The sequence below is a fragment of the Oncorhynchus mykiss genome, chromosome 8 (assembly GCF_013265735.2).
Source record: "Oncorhynchus mykiss isolate Arlee chromosome 8, USDA_OmykA_1.1, whole genome shotgun sequence".
Classification (NCBI taxonomy): domain Eukaryota; kingdom Metazoa; phylum Chordata; class Actinopteri; order Salmoniformes; family Salmonidae; genus Oncorhynchus; species Oncorhynchus mykiss.
In genome coordinates this window covers 36,445,358-36,469,123 of record NC_048572.1, presented here as the reverse complement: position 1 = coordinate 36,469,123, position 23,766 = coordinate 36,445,358, and the positions used below count along the sequence as shown (strand labels likewise).

At 45.6% G+C, this 23,766-nt stretch overlaps 1 protein-coding gene and 1 long non-coding RNA gene across 5 annotated transcripts in view; one reads left to right on the top strand and one right to left on the bottom strand.

Moving 5' to 3' along the window:
- Positions 1-23,766, top strand: part of LOC110529236 (1-phosphatidylinositol 4,5-bisphosphate phosphodiesterase beta-1) — a 274,505-nt gene that overhangs the window by 21,615 nt on the left and 229,124 nt on the right. The window lies entirely within an intron of this gene.
- LOC118965513 lies at positions 1,518-4,168 on the bottom strand. Its single transcript, XR_005052869.1, has 3 exons — positions 4,134-4,168; positions 3,847-4,081; positions 1,518-3,706 (listed from the first exon to the last, which is right to left on the bottom strand). It is a non-coding gene; the product is annotated as an uncharacterized LOC118965513 (long non-coding RNA).

Below are 23,766 nucleotides of genomic sequence, written 5' to 3'. Positions count from 1 at the left end.
TCGTCCGATCACTCTCTAGTGGCGAAAGTAAGAACTGCCAAAAGTGCAATGTCAAACAGGAGAATAATAGAGAATAATAAACAGGAGAATAATCGATCCATATTAAGACTAAAGAAACGTGACACAGTGTGTAAATGATATCACATTAGTGCAGTAAATGAAGAAATTCATTACAATGCTGTATGGAAGTGAATGCTGCAAATAAATAATTAACTATGCAAATGAACAACAGTTGTGTGCATTTCCTATTAAGGAAATAGACACCTGGCTCAAATAGAAGCCTGTCTCTAATAAGAGTCTGTTGTGTTCAATGATTTAAGCCAATAAATGCCCGGGGCTATATTATTAATTGAAGTTTTACGGTATGAGGCATCAACAGTCCCCAGGATCTCCTTAAGAACTTTCACCATTCATGAATATCGACTGCTGTGATCAATAAGCACCCAAATATTGAGACCATCCCGCTCTTGCAGCGGTGCATTTTTAAGTCAATTAATCGAGTTGGGCTCCTCTTTAATGGTTTGATGGAGGGGATTGGGTGTGACATCAGTGACCTCAGGGTGAGATGCTACTCTGGTTGGTTTGATAGAGGAAATTGGGTGTGACATCAGTGACCTCAGGGTGAGATGCTACTCTGGTTGGTTTCATAGAGGGGATTGGGTGTGACATCAGTGACCTCAGGGTGAGATGCTACTCTGGTTGGTTTGATAGAGGGGATTGGGTGGGACATCAGTGACCTCAGGGTGAGATGCTACTCTGGTTGGTTTGATAGAGGGGATTGGGTGGGACATCAGTGACCTCAGGGTGAGATGCTACTCTGGTTGGTTTGATAGAGGGGATTGGGTGTGACCTCAGGGTGAGATGCTACTCCGGTTGGTTTGATAGAGGGGATTGGGTGTGACATCAGTGACCTCAGGGTGAGATGCTACTCTGGTTGGTTTGATAGAGGGGATTGGGTGTGACATCAGTGACCTCAGGGTGAGATGCTACTCTGGTTGGTTTGATAGAGGGAATGGTGTGTGACATCAGGGTGAGATGCTACTCTGGTTGGTTTGATAGAGGGAATTGTGTGTGACATCAGGGTGAGATGCTACTCTGGTTGGTTTGATAGAGGGAATTGTGTGTGACATCAGGGTGAGATGCTACTCTGGTTGGTTTGATAGAGGGAATTGGGTGTGACATCAGTGACCTCAGGGTGAGATGCTACTCTGGTTGGTTTCATAGAGGGGATTGGGTGTGACATCAGTGACCTCAGGGTGAGATGCTACTCTGGTTGGTTTGATAGAGGGGATTGGGTGTGACCTCAGGGTGAGATGCTACTCTGGTTGGTTTGATAGAGGGGATTGGGTGTGACCTCAGGGTGAGATGCTACTCTGGTTGGTTTGATAGAGGGGATTGGGTGTGACATCAGTGACCTCAGGGTGAGATGCTACTCTGGTTGGTTTGATAGAGGGGATTGGGTGGGACATCAGTGACCTCAGGGTGAGATGCTACTCTGGTTGGTTTGATAGAGCGGATTGGGTGTGACATCAGTGACCTCAGGGTGAGATGCTACTCCGGTTGGTTTGATAGAGGGGATTGGGTGTGACATCAGTGACCTCAGGGTGAGATGCTACTCTGGTTGGTTTGATAGAGGGGATTTGGTGTGACATCAGTGACCTCAGGGTGAGATGCTACTCTGGTTGGTTTGATAGAGGGGATTGGGTGGGACATCAGTGACCTCAGGGTGAGATGCTACTCTGGTTGGTTTGATAGAGGGGATTGGGTGTGACATCAGTGACCTCAGGGTGAGATGCTACTCCGGTTGGTTTGATAGAGGGGATTGGGTGTGACATCAGTGACCTCAGGGTGAGATGCTACTCTGGTTGGTTTGATAGAGGGGATTTGGTGTGACATCAGTGACCTCAGGGTGAGATGCTACTCTGGTTGGTTTGATAGAGGGGATTGGGTGGGACATCAGTGACCTCAGGGTGAGATGCTACTCTGGTTGGTTTGATAGAGGGGATTGGGTGGGACATCAGTGACCTCAGGGTGAGATGCTACTCTGGTTGGTTTGATAGAGGGGATTGGGTGAGACATCAGTGACCTCAGGGTGAGATGCTACTCTGGTTGGTTTGATAGAGGGGATTGGGTGTGACCTCAGGGTGAGATGCTACTCTGGTTGGTTTGATAGAGGGGATTCAGTGTGACATCAGTGACCTCAGGGTGAGATGCTACTCTGGTTGGATTGATAGAGGGGATTGGGTGGGACATCAGTGACCTCAGGGTGAGATGCTACTCTGGTTGGTTTGATAGAGGGGATTGGGTGGGACATCAGTGACCTCAGGGTGAGATGCTACTCTGGTTGGTTTGATAGAGGGGATTGGGTGTGACATCAGTGACCTCAGGGTGAGATGCTACTCTGGTTGGATTGATAGAGGGGATTGGGTGTGACATCAGTGACCTCAGGGTGAGATGTTACTCTGGTTGGTTTGATAGAGGGGATTTGGTGTGACATCAGTGACCTCAGGGTGAGATGCTACTCTGGTTGGTTTGATAGAGGGGATTGGGTGGGACATCAGTGACCTCAGGGTGAGATGCTACTCTGGTTGGTTTGATAGAGGGGATTGGGTGGGACATCAGTGACCTCAGGGTGAGATGCTACTCTGGTTGGATTGATAGAGGGGATTGGGTGTGACATCAGTGACCTCAGGGTGAGATGCTATTCTGGTTGGATTGATAGAGGGGATTGGGTGTGACATCAGTGACCTCAGGGTGAGATGCTACTCTGGTTGGTTTGATAGAGGGGATTTGGTGTGACATCAGTGACCTCAGGGTGAGATGCTACTCTGGTTGGTTTGATAGAGGGAATTGGGTGTGACCTCAGGGTGAGATGCTACTCTGGTTGGTTTGATAGAGGGGATTCAGTGTGACATCAGTGACCTCAGGGTGAGATGCTACTCTGGTTGGATTGATAGAGGGGATTGGGTGTGACATCAGTGACCTCAGGGTGAGATGCTTCTCTGGTTGGTTTGATAGAGGGGATTTGGTGTGACATCAGTGACCTCAGGGTGAGATGCTACTCTGGTTGGTTTGATAGAGGGGATTGGGTGGGACATCAGTGACCTCAGGGTGAGATGCTACTCTGGTTGGTTTGATAGAGGGGATTGGGTGGGACATCAGTGACCTCAGGGTGAGATGCTACTCTGGTTGGTTTGATAGAGGGGATTGGGTGGGACATCAGTGACCTCAGGGTGAGATGCTACTCTGGTTGGTTTGATAGAGGGGATTGGGTGTGACCTCAGGGTGAGATGCTACTCCGGTTGGTTTGATAGAGGGGATTGGGTGTGACATCAGTGACCTCAGGGTGAGATGCTACTCTGGTTGGTTTGATAGAGGGGATTTGGTGTGACATCAGTGACCTCAGGGTGAGACGCTACTCTGGTTGGTTTGATAGAGGGGATTGGGTGGGACATCAGTGACCTCAGGGTGAGATGCTACTCTGGTTGGTTTGATAGAGGGGATTGGGTGTGACATCAGTGACCTCAGGGTGAGATGCTACTCCGGTTGGTTTGATAGAGGGGATTGGGTGTGACATCAGTGACCTCAGGGTGAGATGCTACTCTGGTTGGTTTGATAGAGGGGATTTGGTGTGACATCAGTGACCTCAGGGTGAGATGCTACTCTGGTTGGTTTGATAGAGGGGATTGGGTGTGACATCAGTGACCTCAGGGTGAGATGCTTCTCTGGTTGGTTTGATAGAGGGGATTTGGTGTGACATCAGTGACCTCAGGGTGAGATGCTACCCTGAGGTCACTGATGTGAGATGCTACTCTGGTTGGTTTGATAGAGGGAATTTGGTATGACCTCAGGGTGAGATGCTACTCTGGTTGGTTTGATAGAGGGGATTGGGTGTGACATCAGTGACCTCAGGGTGAGATGCTACTCTGGTTGGTTTGATAGAGGGGATTGGGTGGGACATCAGTGACCTCAGGGTGAGATGCTACTCTGGTTGGTTTGATAGAGGGGATTGGGTGTGACATCAGTGACCTCAGGGTGAGATGCTACTCTGGTTGGTTTGATAGAGGGGATTGGGTGTGACCTCAGGGTGAGATGCTACTCTGGTTGGTTTGATAGAGGGGATTGGGTGTGACATCAGTGACCTCAGGGTGAGATGCTACTCTGGTTGGTTTCATAGAGGGGATTGGGTGGGACATCAGTGACCTCCGGGTGAGATGCTACTCTCTTAGACATGTTTTTTCGAGAAGGGTTTTCCGACTGTCCCCATGGAAGGACCTTTTTGGGTTCCATGTAGAACCCGATGTAGAAAGTGTACTACATGGAATACACCTGTAACCAAAAGGGTTCTCCTATGAGGACAGCCGAAGAACCCTTTAAGGTTTTCGATAGCACCTTTTTTCCCCTAAAGGGTCATAATAGGTTTATCGTATGACAATGCAGCGATCCACAGCGTGTTAGGTCCGTTGTCGTTTCGATGTGGTTGAGTACTCAAAGAACCCCTTAAGCATCCTGTGATGCTGTGATTTGACTAGCCAGTAGCCACGCTGCAGTCTAGCCAGGTGGATCCTTTCTGTATAGAGAGGCCTTCAATCTCAGACATCTAACCCGTGGCCTGTTGATATCTCAGAGATAGAGAGCTGTGGTTTAATAGAGCAGTATAGGAGATAGAGCAGCCTTGGCTGCATCTCAATTGTCTAAAGTAGCTTCCTCTCACCTTGTCTCCGTTGGATCATTCTCTCTTCCCCTATCTTCCTCTCTCTCTCTCTCTCTCTCTCTCTTGCTCTCTCATACACACACACTCACAAATGTTTCAAAATGACACATATACTTAATCATTACAGACCTCGTTTAATTTAATCGATTTCACTCGAGGAATCTGGAATGACAGATTAAAGCAGCAATTATATTTTAAAGATATGCATGTACAGTGCCAGTTTGTTTCGGTAAATGGATGAGTGAGAGAGTGACCACGTGAATCAGTGAATGAGTGAACCAACGACAGGAGACATCATTTTTCTGAGTTCCTGAATTAGCATTAGCGTGTCTATGGGATACTGAGTGGAGATTAGCATTAGGCTAATGAGCGGTGACTCTCCATTTGGGCTAATGAATCATTAACCACCCTTTCAGAGGAAGCTGTTTACCGCCTTCACTTTCAGAAACCCCCTCTCTTTCAGTCCTTACTAGCAACCAAAAACCCTACGATTCACTCCACTTACTCATTTAGCTGTCTTTCTAAATCAGGGTGGCTTGTGCATGTCACAGTCTACTTTGTATCCCATTACCCTGGTAGACAGTAATAGAGGCATTGGATGGGGAGGATGAAATATCCATTGCTTTCCCCTGCTGCCTCCCAGTCATTTTTCCTGGTATTTCCATTAGTGAAAGGTTACACAATATCACTGTGTCTGTCTCTTCCCTATGAGTAATAACACCATTAGTTGGTGTTGTAATTATCTAGCTGTGGTCCATCTCTTAGAGGTACAGTAATGTGAAACCTAATCGCCTCATTAACACACAGTGGACACACAGCCACCCAGTGTGATAGCCATTATACAGCCAGACTGGTCTCACACAGACGTTTATAGACACACATGTTCACACTCACACACATGTACACACATACATCGTGAACGCACACACACTTCAAACCATAGATCTACCCAAGCAGGGTACCCCCCCCCCCCCCCCCCCCCCCCCCCCCCATCTCCAGCCACCAGCTCTTACTCTGACAATACCTTGATGTCTGGAAGGAGACGTTTGGGGGCGATAAAACAACAATCTACATTTCAATGACATTTGCCCCCGAATGGCAGTTGTAGCTGCGTCTGCAATGTGACAATGCAGACAACAAAGAACCAACAGACATCAAATAGATACATAATGAACATCATAAATTAACAAGTCCCTTGACACGCAACAACACTTCAAAAACAGATTGAAACTGACAAGCTCTTAGCCTCTGGACTGGAGGAACGTTTGGAGAACTTTCCCATTTGATGAGGCCAATCGAGGAGATTGGATTGTCCATCTCCAGACTTCTCCTGGATTCTCCCTCTGTCTCCCCTTGGTCCCCCTCTCATCTCCTCTCCTCACTCCTCTGTCCCATTTGAGCTGCAGAGCTCCGGAGCCTAACTGTGCCAGTAATGTGGGTCAGAAGCCTCTCTTTTCCTCAGCCTGTCGATTCAATTTGGCGAGATGATAAGGAGGTCTCAAATTGAACCAGCTCAGAGGTATCGTGGTGCTGTGGGGAGACTGACGTACTTAAAATACGACTGGCCTCAGAGAACGTTCCTCGAGAGAGGAGAAGATGAGAGATGGGGTGAGAATGAAAGAGTAAGAGAGAGACGGGAGAAGACACAGACAGAGAGAATAAGAGGAGAAGAGAGAGGCGGGAGAAGACACAGACAGAGAGAATAAGAGGAGAAGAGAGAGGCGGGAGAAGACACAGACAGAGAGAATAAGAGGAGAAGAGAGAGGCGGGAGAAGACACAGACAGAGAGAATAAGAGGAGAAGAGAGAGGCGGGAGAAGACACAGACAGAGAGAATAAGAGGAGAAGAGAGAGGCGGGAGAAGACACAGACAGAGAGAATAAGAGGAGAAGAGAGAGGCGGGAGAAGACAGACAGAGAGAATAAGAGGAGAAGAGAGAGGCGGGAGAAGACACAGACAGAGAGAATAAGAGGAGAAGAGAGAGACGGGAGAAGACACAGACAGAGAGAATAAGAGGAGAAGAGAGAGGCGGGAGAAGACACAGATAGAGAGAATAAGAGGAGAAGAGAGAGGTGGGAGAAGACACAGACAGAGAGAATAAGAGGAGAAGAGAGAGACGGTAAACAGAAAGGGAGAGAAGACCGGTACAGAGAGAAAGTGATAGGAGTAGACAGAGGAACGGCAGTTAGCCCATCAGAGAGAGAGAGGGGGAGAGTAAGAGTTAGGGAGAGAGTGAGAACATTGACATCGGCAGACAAGTGAGAAGAGAAACAGGGGAGCTGAAGTATTTCAGTCTTGTCTTGTTAGGCTTCTTTTAAAGGTAATTCAGTAAGCATTGCCTTGGTACTTGTGTCTTTACTCAGATCATTTGTTTTTATGACTTGTCTCTACTTAACATCCCTTAAAGTTGCTTGTTGTGATGGTAAAACCAATATTGTTTTTATTGTCTTTGGAAATGACTCACATTCTCTTTCTTAACAGAGGGATATAATGCAAAGCAGTAAAGCTTATCTTTCTAAAAGATAGGTTTGAAATTGACATGGTCTAAGAGAGGCTTGCGTTCCCACAGGCAGCCCTATTTTTTGACCAATCAGATCAGCTGTGTGATTGGAAAAAAGATTGGTGTCCCGCTAGCGGGACAACTTCCGGTGTGACTGGAGGGCGCGCAATTCAAATAAAAAATAATCATAAATAAAAAATGTAGTACATATATAGTACATATACTACTAAGTGCATATTTCTTAATGATCCAGAAAAGCAATAGTTATTTCTGTTTGTTTTATCAAAGTTAGCTGGCTAACTCATTGATCCTACTTTGTAGTATTACCCCTCTGCTCTGAGGGGAGGGATTTGGCTTGGACGGTCTAGTTTACAGATAGATTGTCATGGTTGACTGACACCACATGTTTTTACATGCTGTTGGCCTAATATAAGGATGTGTGCCCTCTGTTGTTGCTGGTTATGAATACAGGTGTGATCATGTTGTTACTGAAATAAATCACACAGTTACACCGAATAGCTCGAACAATAGTGTCTTTTCTTGTTGTTGCCCTCGCTCTGTCTGCTCGTTTACACCTGCACGCATTCGCAGAGACACGCGCACAGTCACTGGGTGAATCAAATAAACAGGTTCTATATTCATCCAGGGAGAGAGTAGTATTGTTCTCCCCTGGTGGCATTTCTCTGGATTATTTGTGGACATGTCAAACCAGCCAGGAGCTCCCTCTCTGAACCTACCACACACACACACACACACACACACACACACACACACACACACTCAGAAACACATGGACTAGAGAGAGAGAGAGAGAGAGAGAGAGGAGAGAGAAAGAGGTAGGTATACCGGTTGCTTGGCGTCCAGAGGGAAAATGAAAAATGTATTTCCATTCGCCTGCTTTGTTCTGACTTCAAAGGGGCTTCTCTGACAGCGAGGTGGAGGTGTTTAAATGAGCTGATGCATGAGATGAGAGCCCACATTTCAACTGCCGCCGCCAGCACACACACACACACACACACACACACACACAGCTCAACTTCAACACAACCATTCACTGTTCACACAAACACAGGGCTCAAACACTCCAACCTCAACCCAGCCTATTCACGTCAATAAAGGTGACTGAGCGAGAGAAGCTGCTTGAACCCTGCCGATTCCACTTCAACGAGGCAGCTTAACCTCGAATAGCTCTGTGTGAATCACTCATTCACAACGAGGTCTGTAGGGATATGTCATGTGGGGTGGTGTGTGTAAGACAACTGTACCTCAGGAATCTCTGAGAGGGTACATGATAGGCACCACAAGGATAGACACACACATAGGAGGTGGAGTGTGTGAGCGTGTGTGCCTGTGTGTGCGCATGTATTTTATGTGCGTGCCTTTGTGTGCATGTGTTTGTGCATGCTTGCCTATGTGTGTATGGAGGGATTTCAGTGCCAAAATAAACTGTATTTGAATTCAATATTTTTGTGTTATGTCTCTGTTATTAAGGCTTTATGAATGAATGTATGTACAGTAAATTGTTACAAAACATAGAATTTGAATCGAATTAGAATTTTTTAACTGAATGCAATAGTCATTCAATTCAGTTTCAAATCATGAAATACAAGTTCAATTTATGAATTCAATGATTCAATTTGTTTAAATTCAATATTTAAATACAAATTCCAAGATATTCAATTCAAAAACAGACCCCACAGATCACTGAAATCGCCACACATTGCTTGTGGGGATACGTACTTTTGTGTTGTTTAGGGATCTGAAGCGCCGTACACCAGTGAGAGGAGATAAGAGAGGCCAGCAAATCTGCCTGAAGGAAGCTGCAGAGATAGAAGAGAAGACTTAAATTGTTTGGGGGGGTCAGTTTGGGAGAGGAGAGAAGGAGAGTGAAAGCAAAGCCTAGAGCTGTCATCTTCATACAGGAGGCCTGCTGTTGTTGGGAGGGAGTGAAGGATTGCGAGAGTGGAGAAGGGAGAGAGAAGAAGCAGATTTCCAAAGAGAGGGATTACAGCCAAAGTGAGGTAGCGAGGGATGGAGAGAAGGAGGCAGATTTCCAAAATAGGCGATAGCAGGAGAGAGAAAAAGGGATGAAAGAGAGAGAGGCAGGCAGAGAACCAGAGATGAGAGAGAGAGAGAGAGAGGGATGGTAGAAAGAGAAGGAGCCTAGAGACTGCAGGGGAGGATGGAGGGCTGAGGGAAGCAGATTTCCTCCGTCGTTCCTCTCACCTCTGCTATCTGTGAAAAGCAGTGTGAGCATGTGTGTGGAAAACAAAGCTCCCTCAGGTCATTCTCGTAGATTTGATGTGTGTGTAAAACAACGCTCCCTCAGGTCATTCTCGTAGATTTGATGTGTGTGTAAAACAAAGCTCCCTCAGGTCATTCTCGTAGATTTGATGTGTGTGGAAAACAAAGCTCCCTCAGGTCATTCTCGTAGATTTGATGTGTGTGGAAAACAAAGCTCCCTCAGGTCATTCTCGTAGATTTGATGTGTGTGGAAAACAAAGCTCCCTCAGGTCATTCTCGTAGATTTGATGTGTGTGGAAAACAAAACTCCCTCAGGTCATTCTCGTAGATTTGATGTGTGTGTAAAACAAAGCTCCCTCAGGTCATTCTCGTAGATTTGATGTGTGTGGAAAACAAAACTCCCTCAGGTCATTCTCGTAGATTTGATGTGTGTGTAAAACAAAGCTCCCTCAGGTCATTCTCGTAGATTTGATGTGTGTGGCCTCACCATTCTCCCTCACCTTCCATCCCTCTGCTGCCACCATCAGTCTCCCCCATACTCCCCTCCCTCATTCCTCTCCTTTCTTTACCTAGCACTCCCCCTTTCTCCACTGTCCCCTGCAAACTTCTCCCTCCCTCTCTTCCCCTTTTTCCCTCATCTACATTTATCCTCCCCCAATGCTCTGTTCCCTCCCCCATCAGACCCACCCATCCCTCTCCTCTCCTGATGTCCCTGGACAGGACAGCAGCGTACTGCCTCTCTCTCTCCCCTAGTCTGAGCTGCCTCTCTCTCCCCTAGTCTGAGCAGCCTCTGTCTTCACTAGTTTGAAGCAGAGAGAGAGAGAATTCTGCAAAAAATATCCTCAGTGTACAGCGTAACACACCACATATCCTATGCAGAGCAGAATTGGGACGATACCCGCCAATTATCAAAATCCAGAAAAGAGCCATTAAATTCGACAACCGCCTAAAAGGAAGCAATTCCCAAACCTTCCATAACAAAGCCATCACCTACAGAGAGATGAACCTGGAGAGAAGTCGCCTCAGCCAGCTGGTCCTGGGGCTCTGTTCACAAACACAAACAGTTAAAAAAAGTGAATTACTGGACACATTGGAAAGAATTAACCAAAAACAAAGCAAGCTGAAATGCTATTTGGCACTAAACAGAGACTACACAGTGGCAGAATACCTGACCACTGTGACTGATCCAAATTTAAGGAAAGCTTTGACTATGTACAGACTCAGTGAGCACAGCCATGCTATTGAGAAAGGCCGCCGTAGGCAGACCTGGCTCTCAAGAGAAGACAGGCTATGTGCCCACTGCCCACAAAATGAGGTGGAAACTGAGCTGCACTTCCTAACCTCCTGCCAAATGTATGACCATATTGGAGAGACATTTCCCACAGATTACACAAACCCACAAAGAATGAGAAAAACAAATCCAATTTTGATAGACTGACAGATTTGTTAGGTGAAATACCATCACAGATGCAAGATTTGTAACCTGTTGCCACAAGAAAGGGACAACCAGTGAAGAACAAACACAATTGTAAATACAACCCATGATTCATTTCCCCTTTTGTACTTCAGCCATTTGAACATTGTTACAATGTAGCCATAATATATTATTCGATATGTCTAAACTCTTGCGAGGGTAATGTTTGATGTTCATTTCTGATTGTTTATTTCACTTCTGTTTACTATCCATGACACTTGCTTTGGCAATGTAAACATGTGTTTCCCATGCCAATAAAGCCCATTGAACCAGAGAGAGAGAAACAGAGAGATTTTGGTTTGAGGACTGGGACGCTATATAGTGCTGGTCAAATATCACGTCACACCTATTCATTATGATGTAAAAGGGGAAACTGATCCTAGTTCAGCACTCCTACTCTGAGACACTTTGTGACTACGGGCCCTGGTTCGTTTTACAGGTCATAATACTGTAGTAGTAGCAGTGAGTATTGATAGAATCTGGTTCGAGAGTGTAGGGAGGATGGACAGACGGAAAACAAAGGTAGCAGTATGTGAGCTTTCTCAGGTCAGTAATGGTGTAGTCAGTAATGGTTCTTTTCTCAGGTCAATAATGGTGTAGTCAGTAATGGTTCCTTTCTCAGGTCAGTAATGGTGTAGTCAGTAATGGTTCCTTTCTCAGGTCAGTAATGGTGTAGTCAGTAATGGTTCCTTTCTCTGGTCAGTAATGGTGTAGTCAGTAATGGTTCCTTTCTCAGGTCAGTAATGGTGTAGTCAGTAATTGTTATTTTCTCAGTTCAGTAATGGTGTAGTCAGTAATGGTTCCTTTCTCAGGTCAGTAATGGTGTAGTCAGTAATGGTTCCTTTCTCAGGTCAGTAATGGTGTAGTCAGTATTGGTTCCTTTCTTAGGTCAGTAATGGTGTAGTCAGTATTGGTTCCTTTCTCAGGTCAGTATTGGTTCCTTTCTCAGGTCAGTATTGGTGTAGTCAGTATTGGTTCTTTCTCAGGTCAGTATTGGTTCCTTTCTCAGGTCAGTATTGGTTCCTTTCTCAGGTCAGTAATGGTTCCTTTCTCAGGTCAGTATTGGTTCCTTTCTCAGGTCAGTATTGGTTCCTTTCTCAGGTCAGTATTGGTGTAGTCAGTATTGGTTCCTTTCTCAGGTCAGTAATGGTTCCTTTCTCAGGTCAGTAATGGTGTAGTCAGTATTGGTTCCTTTCTCAGATCAGTAATGGTTCCTTTCTCAGGTCAGTATTGGTTCCTTTCTCAGGTCAGTAATGGTGTAGTCAGTAATGGTTCTTTTCTCAGGTCAATAATGGTGTAGTCAGTAATGGTTCCTTTCTCAGGTCAGTAATGGTGTAGTCAGTAATGGTTCCTTTCTCAGGTCAGTAATGGTGTAGTCAGTAATGGTTCCTTTCTCAGGTCAGTAATGGTGTAGTCAGTAATGGTTCCTTTCTCAGGTCAGTAATGGTGTAGTCAGTAATTGTTATTTTCTCAGGTCAGTAATGGTGTAGTCAGTAATGGTTTCTTTCTCAGGTCAGTTATGGTGTAGTCAGTAATTGTTATTTTCTCAGTTCAGTAATGGTGTAGTCAGTAATGGTTCTTTTCTCAGGTCAGTAATGGTGTAGTCAGTAATGGTTCCTTTCTCAGGTCAGTAATGGTGTAGTCAGTAATGGTTCCTTTCTCAGGTCAGTAATGGTGTAGTCAGTAATGGTTCCTTTCTCAGGTCAGTAATGGTGTAGTCAGTATTGGTTCCTTTCTTAGGTCAGTAATGGTTCCTTTCTCAGGTCAGTAATGGTGTAGTCAGTATTGGTTCCTTTCTCAGATCAGTAATGGTTCCTTTCTCAGGTCAGTAATGGTGTAGTCAGTAATGGTTCCTTTCTCGGGTCAGTAATGGTGTAGTCAGTAATGGTTCCTTTCTCAGGTCAGTAATGGTGTAGTCAGTAATGGTTCCTTTCTCAGGTCAGTAATGGTGTAGTCAGTATTGGTTCCTTTCTCAGGTCAGTAATGGTTCCTTTCTCAGGTCAGTAATGGTGTAGTCAGTATTGGTTCCTTTCTCAGGTCAGTAATGGTTCCTTTCTCAGGTCAGTATTTATTCCTTTCTCAGGTCAGTAATGGTGTAGTCAGTATTGGTTCCTTTCTCAGGTCAGTAATGGTTCCTTTCTCAGGTCAGTAATGGTGTAGTCAGTATTGGTTCCTTTCTCAGGTCAGTAATGGTTCCTTTCTCAGGTCAGTAATGGTGTAGTCAGTATTGGTTCCTTTCTCAGGTCAGTATTGGTTCCTTTCTCAGGTCAGTATTGGTTCCTTTCTCAGGTCAGTGTTGGTTCCTTTCTCAGGTCAGTAATGGTTCCTTTCTCAGGTCAGTATTGGTTCCTTTCTCAGGTCAGTAATGGTGTAGTCAGTATTGGTTCTTTTCTCAGGTCAGTAATGGTGTAGTCAGTATTGGTTCCTTTCTCAGGTCAGTAATGGTTCCTTTCTCAGGTCAGTATTGGTTCCTTTCTCAGGTCAGTATTGGTTCCTTTCTCAGGTCAGTGTTGGTTCCTTTCTCAGGTCAGTAATGGTTCCTTTCTCAGGTCAGTATTGGTTCCTTTCTCAGGTCAGTAATGGTGTAGTCAGTATTGGTTATTTTCTCAGGTCAGTAATGGTGTAGTCAGTATTGGTTCCTTTCTCAGGTCAGTAATGGTTCCTTTCTCAGGTCAGTATTGGTTCCTTTCTCAGGTCAGTAATGGTTCCTTTCTCAGGTCAGTATTGGTTCCTTTCTCAGGTCAGTATTGGTTCCTTTCTCAGGTCAGTGTTGGTTCCTTTCTCAGGTCAGTAATGGTTCCTTTCTCAGGTCAGTATTGGTTCCTTTCTCAGGTCAGTATTGGTTCCTTTCTCAGGTCAGTAATGGTGTAGTCAGTATTGGTTCCTTTCTCAGGTCAGTATTGGTTCCTTTCTCAGGTCAGTATTGGTGTAGTCAGTATTGGTTCCTTTCTCAGGTCAGTAATGGTGTAGTCAGTATTGGTTCCTTTCTCAGGTCAGTAATGGTTCCTTTCTCAGGTCAGTATTGGTTCCTTTCTCAGGTCAGTAATGGTGTAGTCAGTATTGGTTCCTTTCTCAGGTCAGTGTTGGTTCCTTTCTCAGGTTAGTATTGCTTCCTTTCTCAGGTCAGTAATTGTTCCTTCTCAGGTCAGTATTGGTTCCTTTCTCAGGTCAGTGTTGGTTCCTTTCTCAGGTCAGTACTGGTTCCTTTCTCAGGTCAGTATTGGTTCCTTTCTCTGGTCAGTATTGGTTCCTTTCTCAGGTCAGTATTGGTTCCTTTCTCAGGTCAGTATTGGTTCCTTTCTCAGGTCAGTAATGGTGTAGTCAGTATTGGTTCCTTTCTCAGGTCAGTATTGGTGCAGTCAGTATTGGTTCCTTTCTAAGGTCAGTATTGGTGCAGTTAGTATTGGTTCCTTTCTCAGCGAAGGGACTTTCCACTTGCTGCCCCTCTAGTTTGGAGACTGTCCCAGAATACATCTTGTCCGTTTGTCACTTCTTATTTTTGGAAAGGACAGATAGATAGACAGACAGACAGACAGTTGTATCTTTAGAGCCCAATATAGACCCTGTTATTTAATACTGTATGGAGCTAGCATGTCGGCCTAGCCTGTCAGCGCTGAGGAGAGCCCTATTTGGCCCCCTGGGTGATTTAAGAGTCACACAGTTTTCTAAGTGAAATGGAAACTGTTGGAATTGACAACACTCTATGGGCTAACATTCTGATATCTGTCCTGTCTTAATCAAAATAAAGTATTATTCTTCCAAACCCTGAAGAGATGAATCCATCTCCGCTATCTACTCTGCAGTAAATCAGAAGAAATTGTTATCATTCCTCCTCTTTCCCTGTAAAGCAATCATTCAATCTCCCCATCTCCCTCACTCTCACTCTCCACTACCCTCAAACTCTCCCCCATCCCACCACCCCAAGGCTCTCACTCAATCCCTATTTCCCTACCCCAAGCAAATCAAATCAAATCAAATCAAATTTATTTTATATAGCCCTTCGTACATCAGCTGATATCTCAAAGTGCTGTACAGAAACCCAGCCTAAAACCCCAAACAGCAAGCAATGCAGGTGAAGAAGCACGGTGGCTAGGAAAAACTCCCTAGAAAGGCCAAAACCTAGGAAGAAACCTAGAGAGGAACCAGGCTATGTGGGGTGGCCAGTCCTCTTCTGGCTGTGCCGGGTGGAGATTATAACAAAACATGGTCAAGATGTTCAAATGTTCATAAATGACCAGCATGGTCGAATAATAATAAGGCAGAATAGTTGAAACTGGAGCAGCAGCACAGTCAGGTGGACTGGGGACAGCAAGGAGTCATCATGTCAGGTATTCCTGGGGCATGGTCCTAGGGCTCAGGTCCTCCGAGAGAGAGAAAGAAAGAGAGAATTAGAGAGAGCATATGTGGGATGGCCAGTCCTCTTCTGGCTGTGCCGGGTGGAGATTATAACAGAACATGGCCAAGATGTTCAAATGTTCATAAATGATCAGCATGGTCGAATAATAATAAGGCAGAACAGTTGAAACTGGAGCAGCAGCACAGCCAGGTGGACTGGGGACAGCAAGGAGTCATCATGTCAGGTAGTCCTGGGGCATGGTCCTAGGGCTCAGGTCCTCCGAGAGAGAGAAAGAGAGAAGGAGAGAATTAGAGAACGCACACTTAGATTCACACAGGACACCGAATAGGACAGGAGAAGTACTCCAGATATAACAAACTGACCCTAGCCCCCCGACACATAAACTACTGCAGCATAAATACTGGAGGCTGAGACAGGAGGGGTCAGGAGACACTGTGGCCCACTCCGAGGACACCCCCGGACAGGGCCAAACAGGAAGGATATAACCCCAGCACACACCCTCCCTCCCCTGGTAGGAACCCTGCAGAGCGCACATCGGTTTGTAACCTGGGGGCTGTCAACCATGCTGCTAGCTATCCCTGTGGCAGTCAGCAACGCTTCCCTCACTCACGTGCTTACCTTTCTCCCTCTCCCCCACTCTATCTCCCTCTCCGTCCTCTATTTTTTTCTCTCTTCCTCCGTCCCTGGCTTGCTTGATTACCTCTCTCCGTCTCTCACTCCTATCTCTCACTCCTATTCCTTTATTCCCTCTCCATTCTCTATTCTTTCTCCCTTTCTCCATCATTGGCATGCTCAGTCACCTCTCTCGATCTCTCACTCCTATTCCTTTATTATCTCTCTCTCTCTCCCTCCATCCATCCACCTTGAAAAAAAAGCCAACTATATCTATACCAGATAGTCCGATCTTGATTGCGCTGCAGCACATCTACACATATGTTATCTCAAGCAATTCATATATTATCACTGGCTTTCTTATTGACAAAGAAACACAGAGGCACACACCCAGGGAAGCAGGGAGACAAAGTGAGAAGCAGGGAGACACAGAGAGACAGAGTGACACAGACAGACGGAATCACAGGCAGTGTTATCCTCAGGGCAGTGCAGGTTAAGCATGTTCATTCAGTTCTCCTGGTTCTCTGGCTGGCCCTGCTGGCTTCCTGAACGTGTTGGGGATTCTAATAGCCTCTCCTGGCTGTATTGTTGCACAAATGAATATCCTCAGAGACAGACATTTTAGAGTGGACAAGACATGTAAACGGAACAGATGTGGGATTTGAAAAAACGAAACCATGTGAATTCAATGTGTGAATAGATTGACAAGTGACCGAACAGATCTATGTGAAAAGACCAATATAAATGAATAGTTGTTTGACAGATCCAGTCAAGCGTAAGCGGAGAGAGATAATTGTTTTTTTTATTCTCGTAAAATCAGTGTACAAGTTGCACCAACCAGCTGAATTACCATTGTAGTTTGCGAAAAGAAAAGTTCAACATTAATCCACAGAGCGGAGAGCCCTGTGTTGCAGTAGTGCCCGAGGGCACTGGGCCCCACCGTGGAGCTTCATCCTGGGGCCCTGCTGTTCCACGAGGCCCTCCTGCGGAGCTCCATCCTCTTAAAGACACTTCAAAGGCAGGTTTTTACAAGCAGGATGGGAGGTTGAACTCTGACCCCCCCCCCTGCAAACACACACTAATTGATCGAATCTGAGGGGGAGGAGAGGGGAGAGAATGCGTGATAAGAAAGAGGAAATGTAAGACAAGGGGGAGAGAGAACAGGGGAGAAGGATGGAGAAAAGAGGCTGGTGAATGTCTCCATCACCTCCGTGAAAGGAAACGAACGTTGTTAAGGGAGTGTAGAGTAAAGGGGTCCTGTAGTGCTCCTCATATGGAGATGTCCGTCACATAAGCAAAGCAGGTATGTTTATTACATCTGCATTGTCTTGTAACTCTTCCCTCAGCGGCCAGTTTATTGGGTTCGTCCATCTAGTTCCAGGTCAGAACCCCCCCCCCCCCCCCCCCCCCCCCCCTTTGCCTCCAGAACAGCCTGAATTCTTGAGGGCATGGCATTCAGTCATTACTTAATTGGTATCAGGGGACGTAACGTGTGCCAGGAAAACATTCCCTACACCAGTACACCACTGCCAACAGCCTGTACCGTTGACCGTTGACATCAGGCAGGATGGGCCAAATCCTGACTCTGCCATCAGCATGACGCTAGAGGAAGTGGGATTCGTTGGACCAGACATTGGTTTTCCACTCCTCAATTGTCCAGTGTTGGTGATCGTGTGCCCACTGGAGCAGTTTTCTTCTTGTTTTTAGCTGATAGGAGTGGAACCCGGTGTGGTCCTCTGTGACAAGGACCGACAAGTCGTGCATTCTGAGATGCCGTTCTGCACACCACTGTTGTACTGGCCGTTATTTGTCTGTTTGTGGCCCGCCTGGTAGCTTGCACGATTCTTGCCGTTCTCATTCTACCTCTCTCGTCAACGAGCTGTTTTCGAAATCATGACTGCCACTGACTGGATGTTTTTTGTTTGTCGCACCATTCTCGGTAAACCTTGGTGCGCAGGAGGGACGGCCGTTTCTGAGAGACTGGATCCGGCGCGCCAGGCACCGACGATCATACTGGACTACGCTCAAAGTTCAGATACAGTAACTGAATGCCTCGATGCCTGTCTGCCTACTTTATATAGCCACGTGACACACCGTCTGTAGGAACGATCCATTTTTTGTGAACGGGGTGGTGTACCTAATAAACTGTGTTTATGGTTGGTCGTTTCTGCATGTGTCAGTCATTTGTTTATGCCTATGGAACCTGATCAAAAGTATTACACTATAGGGAATAGGGTGCCATTTGGAACTCAAACATCCTGGTCGCAGCAAGTTCGTTCACCGCTTAGCCAGGTTTATTCTCCACCTAACGGCCTCAATCTCCCACATCGAGAGAGAGAGAGAGAGAGAGAGAGAAATAGTCATTGCACATTCTTTGAGAGTGAAAGAGTGACCCCGTGGATCACCAGCCTGATGTAATGTTGACTGCTATGAGGGGAGGTCCAGACTCCCAAATGGCACCCTATTCCCTACAAATGTGCACTATTTTTAACCGGGAACTGTAGAGTGGAGGGCTCTGGTCAAAAGTAGTGTACTATGTAGGGAATAGTGTGCTATTTTGGGACGCAGGCAGCGTTTAACACATAATCATAATACAGCTCGTTTCAAAGACACCATTTTACCAAATTAGCGTGAAATAAGATGATAGAAAGGTAGGCTCCTTCCTTAGCTCCTTCTCTCTCCCTTGCCATTTGACTTGGCAGTGGCTTGGTGCAGAGAGGCCAAAGTTGAGGCTACGTGGACTCTGTGACGGCTGCTTCTCGTTCTTGTGACGTTGGTCAGTGAAAGCAAATTACTTGTGATACTTCTGTATCCTGCTTTCCACCAATCACAATTGTCATTTCTGGCCCCGAAGAAATATCTCCATGGTTATTTGTAGTGTGGAAGGATACATGATTAGATTTCATGGGATTTGATTTACTTTAAATTGGTGGTTGCTTTACCTATCTTAAATGAGCTCATTGTAAATCACTTTGCATAAGAACATATTCTAAGTCACAAAAATGTATATTTCATTGTGTGGGCACCTGTTATTTTAATCACTTGTCCATGTCAGCCTGCCTTCAATGCCTCAACAGTATGTACTGTGAATATTTCAGTGCCCCCATTTTGAGTAACATCCCGATGCTTTCAGCCTAGCTGAGACTGTGTGGTCTTCTGTTGCCTCCATGGAACATGGAACTCTAAAATGGAACATGGAACTCTAAAATGGAACATGGAACTGAAAAGGGCCTCGCCCGACTCTAGTGTATCAATAATGGATTGTAAGTGCGGTCTAGACCTCCATTTGGAGTGGTGGTGCAGTGGTATTTAAGATGTGGTTAGTGAGAGCCCTGGTGGGGAGAGGCATATTTAAATCATAATGTGGTTCCTATCTCATGTCCTCCTTTCACTAACAAGGCCTGAGAGGGGAGGGGAGGGAAAGGCAGAGAAATAGAGAGAGAGAGCAGAGATAGAGAGAGCGATATGTGCTTCGTTGAGAGTAAGGCTTGGGTCTGTAATGGTTTGCCCCATTGACCTCCAGTCATCCAGCTGAGCTAACATACACAAACATGTGCACTCGCTTACTCACCATGTCATTAGCACAACACTGTCCAACAAGTACAGATGGCATGTGGAGAAGACAACGGAATGGTTTAATAATATAAGCCATTTAGCAGATGCTTTTATCCAAAGCGACTTACAGACTTGCTTGCTAAGTATGGGTGGTCCCGGGAATCAAACCCACTACCCTGGCGTTACAAGTGCCACGCTCTACCAAGTAAGCTACAAAGAACCACATCAAAAGTAGAAAGAGATTAGACAAAGCGAGAGAGAGATAAATAGCGAGAGACCAGGAAGCCTACATTATTTAGTTGGTTTTAGAACAGCAACAGTTCAGACACAGTCAGAGGTCAAGTGCAACAGTGGGTGGTGTTCATAACTGTGCAGGTGATGAGAAGCCTGGATTCAGAGTTTGCGTGCTATAACATGTTACCTGCACGAACAGCCCTATTAGAATGAGGAGCACCGGCATAACCCTGGCACAAACCATTAACACCTTTAAAGGACAAATTCACTTTTTTTTAACCCCCCCCCCCCCCCAAAAAAAAAGACATGTTATTAAAGTGTCCAGACACTTTTTGCGATTTCACTTGGTTTGGAGAAACTTACACCACCAGCGATATACTTCCTCGTGCTCGTTCTGCAGTTGCACAGATAAAACACGAACGAAGGCTCCAAATATGTCCTTTTAGAAATGGCAACGCTCTCAGTATGCAGGTCTTTAGATGTTGATCACGTTAAATTGTGTCATTTCAAGCTTGATCGGCAACGTTCCGTGTGCGTGCACGCGCAGGCTTTATGTCACCACAATGGGAATGAGAAAGCACGTGCGCGCTCGTCAAAACAAAATGGAATGAAACATTGCGGATAAAGTAAAAAATGACACAATTTCAATTTCTGGACACTTCTATAACATTTTAATTAACATAAAAAAGTTGTGTTAGAAGACCGCCGAGGTCGGTCCCTCCCCTTGTTCGGGCGGCGTTCGGCGGTCGACGTTACCGGTCTTCTAGCCATTGCCGATCCACCGTTCATTTTCCATTTGTTTTGTCTTATTTTTTCCCGCACACCTGGTTTGCATTCCTTCATTACTCGTCTTGCATATAACCATCTGTTTCCCCCGTGTCTATGTGTGGAATTGTTATATGTGTACTCCAGGCTGTTTTGCCCCCGAGTTATTGTAACCTGTGTGTGTTTAGTTTTCTGAGTACCATGTTTTTGTTCACCTTAATAAAGGGCTCCGTTTGCTACCCATTTCTGCTCTCCTGCGCCTGACTTCCTTGAAGCCAGTTACACACTCCTTTACAGTTACAAATAGGTTAACTTGTCCTTTAAACAGGTAGCCTAGCGTATAATATAAAATATTATGTATTTAAACAGTGATAACATGTTTGAAAGTCAATACGGTTGCCCAATATACACAACAATGACCAACAATTAACACGTTCATCAAAACAAAGACAACATTTGCATATTAACATTAGCGTTTCTAATAAACAATGAAAACACCCCGAAATGGGAGAAACCAAATAACCAGAGGCGGGAAACCTGTGGGTAAAGTCGTGAGCTTGACTGGCGCGTGTACCCCTCACAGTGTATTCATTCTGCCGGTTCTGTTGCAAAATGTTTCTTCAACAGAAGCAAGCGGAACGAAATGGGGAGGGAAGTACCTGAATTTGTCCAGTAGAAACATTTTGCGACTGTTAGGTGGAATGAATACACTCCAGTATTGGTGTTACCGATCGAAGAGAAGACAAATAGCATTTATTTCTAAACACAGTAGGCCTAAGTGATAGGTTACTATTACCAGACTGGCGTCTGGTCTATTCACGATACCAAGCACAATGTTTACAATTGTGAAAAAATACACAATACAAAGCAAGCGTTGTTTGTAACAAAAATAAATTGTGTTTGTGTGAGGAGAGAAGGAGGGAAGTAGCCGTTGAGTCGATAGCTCACAGGTACATCTTCACTGTGTGTGTGTGTGCGGATGAGTTTGTGTCTGTGTGAATCTTCTTTTTGGCAGGATTTCAGTCCACCTGGGGTGATTTGTAGTCTACTTATGGCCAAATTGCACACGTGAGTGTGTTATTGTAAGACGGTGAGTGTTTCTAGGCTGGGTGACACGCATACAGTACATCCGTATCCTCTCCAAATGAATCCCCTGTGTGTTTCCTAACCACTACCCTACACACACACACACACACACACATAGTTCTGTTATGTTTTGTACACTCAGTGTATATGACCCTGGGCTAAACCATTATCTGTCACATCACGATGACATCACCATTGACGAGGGCTGTCAATCATTGTCGGTAGACTATAATATCGTAATATATCGCCAAACCCTAGTTTACTGGGACATGAAACACTCGACACGATGAACAGTAGTTAGGGTACGGTTGAGATAACAAAGAAAGGAACACCTTCATCATTTTGAGTTGCCCTCAGAACAGCCTCAATTGGATTCTGGGTTTGAGTCCAAGCTCTGCCGCAGCTGGCCGCGACTGAGAGACCCATGGGGTGGCGCATAATTGGCCCAGCGTCGTCCGGTTTAGGGGAGAGTTTGGCTGGCAGGGATGTCCTTGTCCCATCGCGCACTAGAAACTCCTGTCGCGGGCCGGGCGCAGTGCACGCTGACACGGTCACCAGGTGTACAGTGTTTCCTCCAACACATTGATGTGGGTTAAGCGGGCATTGTGTCAAGAAGCTGTGCAGCTTGGCTGGGTTGTGTTTCGGAGGACGTCGAAAGTGTTCCACAGGGATACTGGCCCATGTTGACTCCAATGCTTCCCACTGTTGTGTCAAGTTGGCTGGATGTCCTTTGGGTGGTGGACCATTCTTGACACACCCGGGAAACCGTTGAGGGTGAAAAACCCAGCAGCGTTGCAGTTCTACACACTCAAACCGGTGCGGCTGGCACCTACTACCACACCCCGTTCAAAGACACTTCTATCTTTTGTCTTGCCCACTCACCCTCTGAATGTCACACATACACAATCCATGTCTCAATTCTCTCAAGACTTCAAAATCCTTCTTTAACCCGTCTTCTCCCCTTCATCTCCACTGACAGAAGCGGATTTAACAGGTGACATCAATAAGGGATCATAGCTGTCATCTGGATTCACCTGGTTAGTCTGTGTCATGGGCAGAGCAGGTGTTCCTAAAGAGTTAGGCCAGGTCTGCTGTGTTCGCGCCCATATAGAACTTTATTTTTTGAAAATGTTGCAGGAGTGGAATGTAGGCCAGACAGAGTGGAGAATTCCACCAAAACAGAGCAAAAATGTCCAGTCAGATAACATTGTTCCTCTCTCTCTCTCTGTCAGATGCGCGGGCCTTAAGCGCTCCACACAGTCTATCTGACGGAGCTTCGTTTGCAAAGAAATGGGGCTCCTTAGCTCTTTGTGCGTAGACTGTGAAATCACGGTGGAGAGCCCTTTAGGCTCTAGCACAGTGGTGTAGTGGGGGCTATACCCACTTTTTGTTCAGTGGGCATTGCGTATACTCTGATCTGCATGCCCATTGATGCGTACTGTATCAAAGTAGTGTAGCGGAGGTACCAATGATGTATTGCAATAGAGAAGTAATGCAGGAAGCAGGCTACACAATGGTCAAGCACGTGAAATATTGGCATGCGTGCCTTGAGTGTAATATCGCAGCAAGAGTGCGCAGCTCTCCACTGGTTGTCACATGGGAGCAGCTCACAGAGTAACGACATCGGTAGCCAGTGGTGTAGTTAAGAAAGACCTTTCATCTTGTGATATCTACCAATAAATGCAACAACTGGGTATGCCAACCAGGTATTGAAAAAGTTTGGTCCGAAGTCTTGCACTGTTTTGAATAAATATTTGTAATGGCTTTCCCCAAAAAAACCTTCCCAATTAAATGTTGACTGCAAAGTAGGCCTGCCTGGCAGAGTGATTTCAGGATGATTTGTATCAATTGAGAGGTCAAACTCTGCCATTACATCATGTATACTGCAGGCCTACATTGTACAGTACAGAAAGACCGCCAGCCAAATGTACTCTTGCCAGGTGCCCAGTTGAATTAAAGGGCAACTACACTCTCAGACATCCGAAATGGTCTCCTGATGTGCTTTAATCATTCTTGTGGAATTAGAACATCTGACTTTTGTTGTTTTTCTATTTAAAAAATAAATACATTTTGTTGAGAGTGAAACCTGAAATAGGGTGCCTTTCCTGTTTGGGAAATTTGGGGCAATAATCTGAGTATGCTCACTTCTCCAGGCTCCACCACTGCTCTAGCCTAAACCTATAAAAATGTTTTATAACAGACGCTCCTTAACTATCTTGTGTCTAG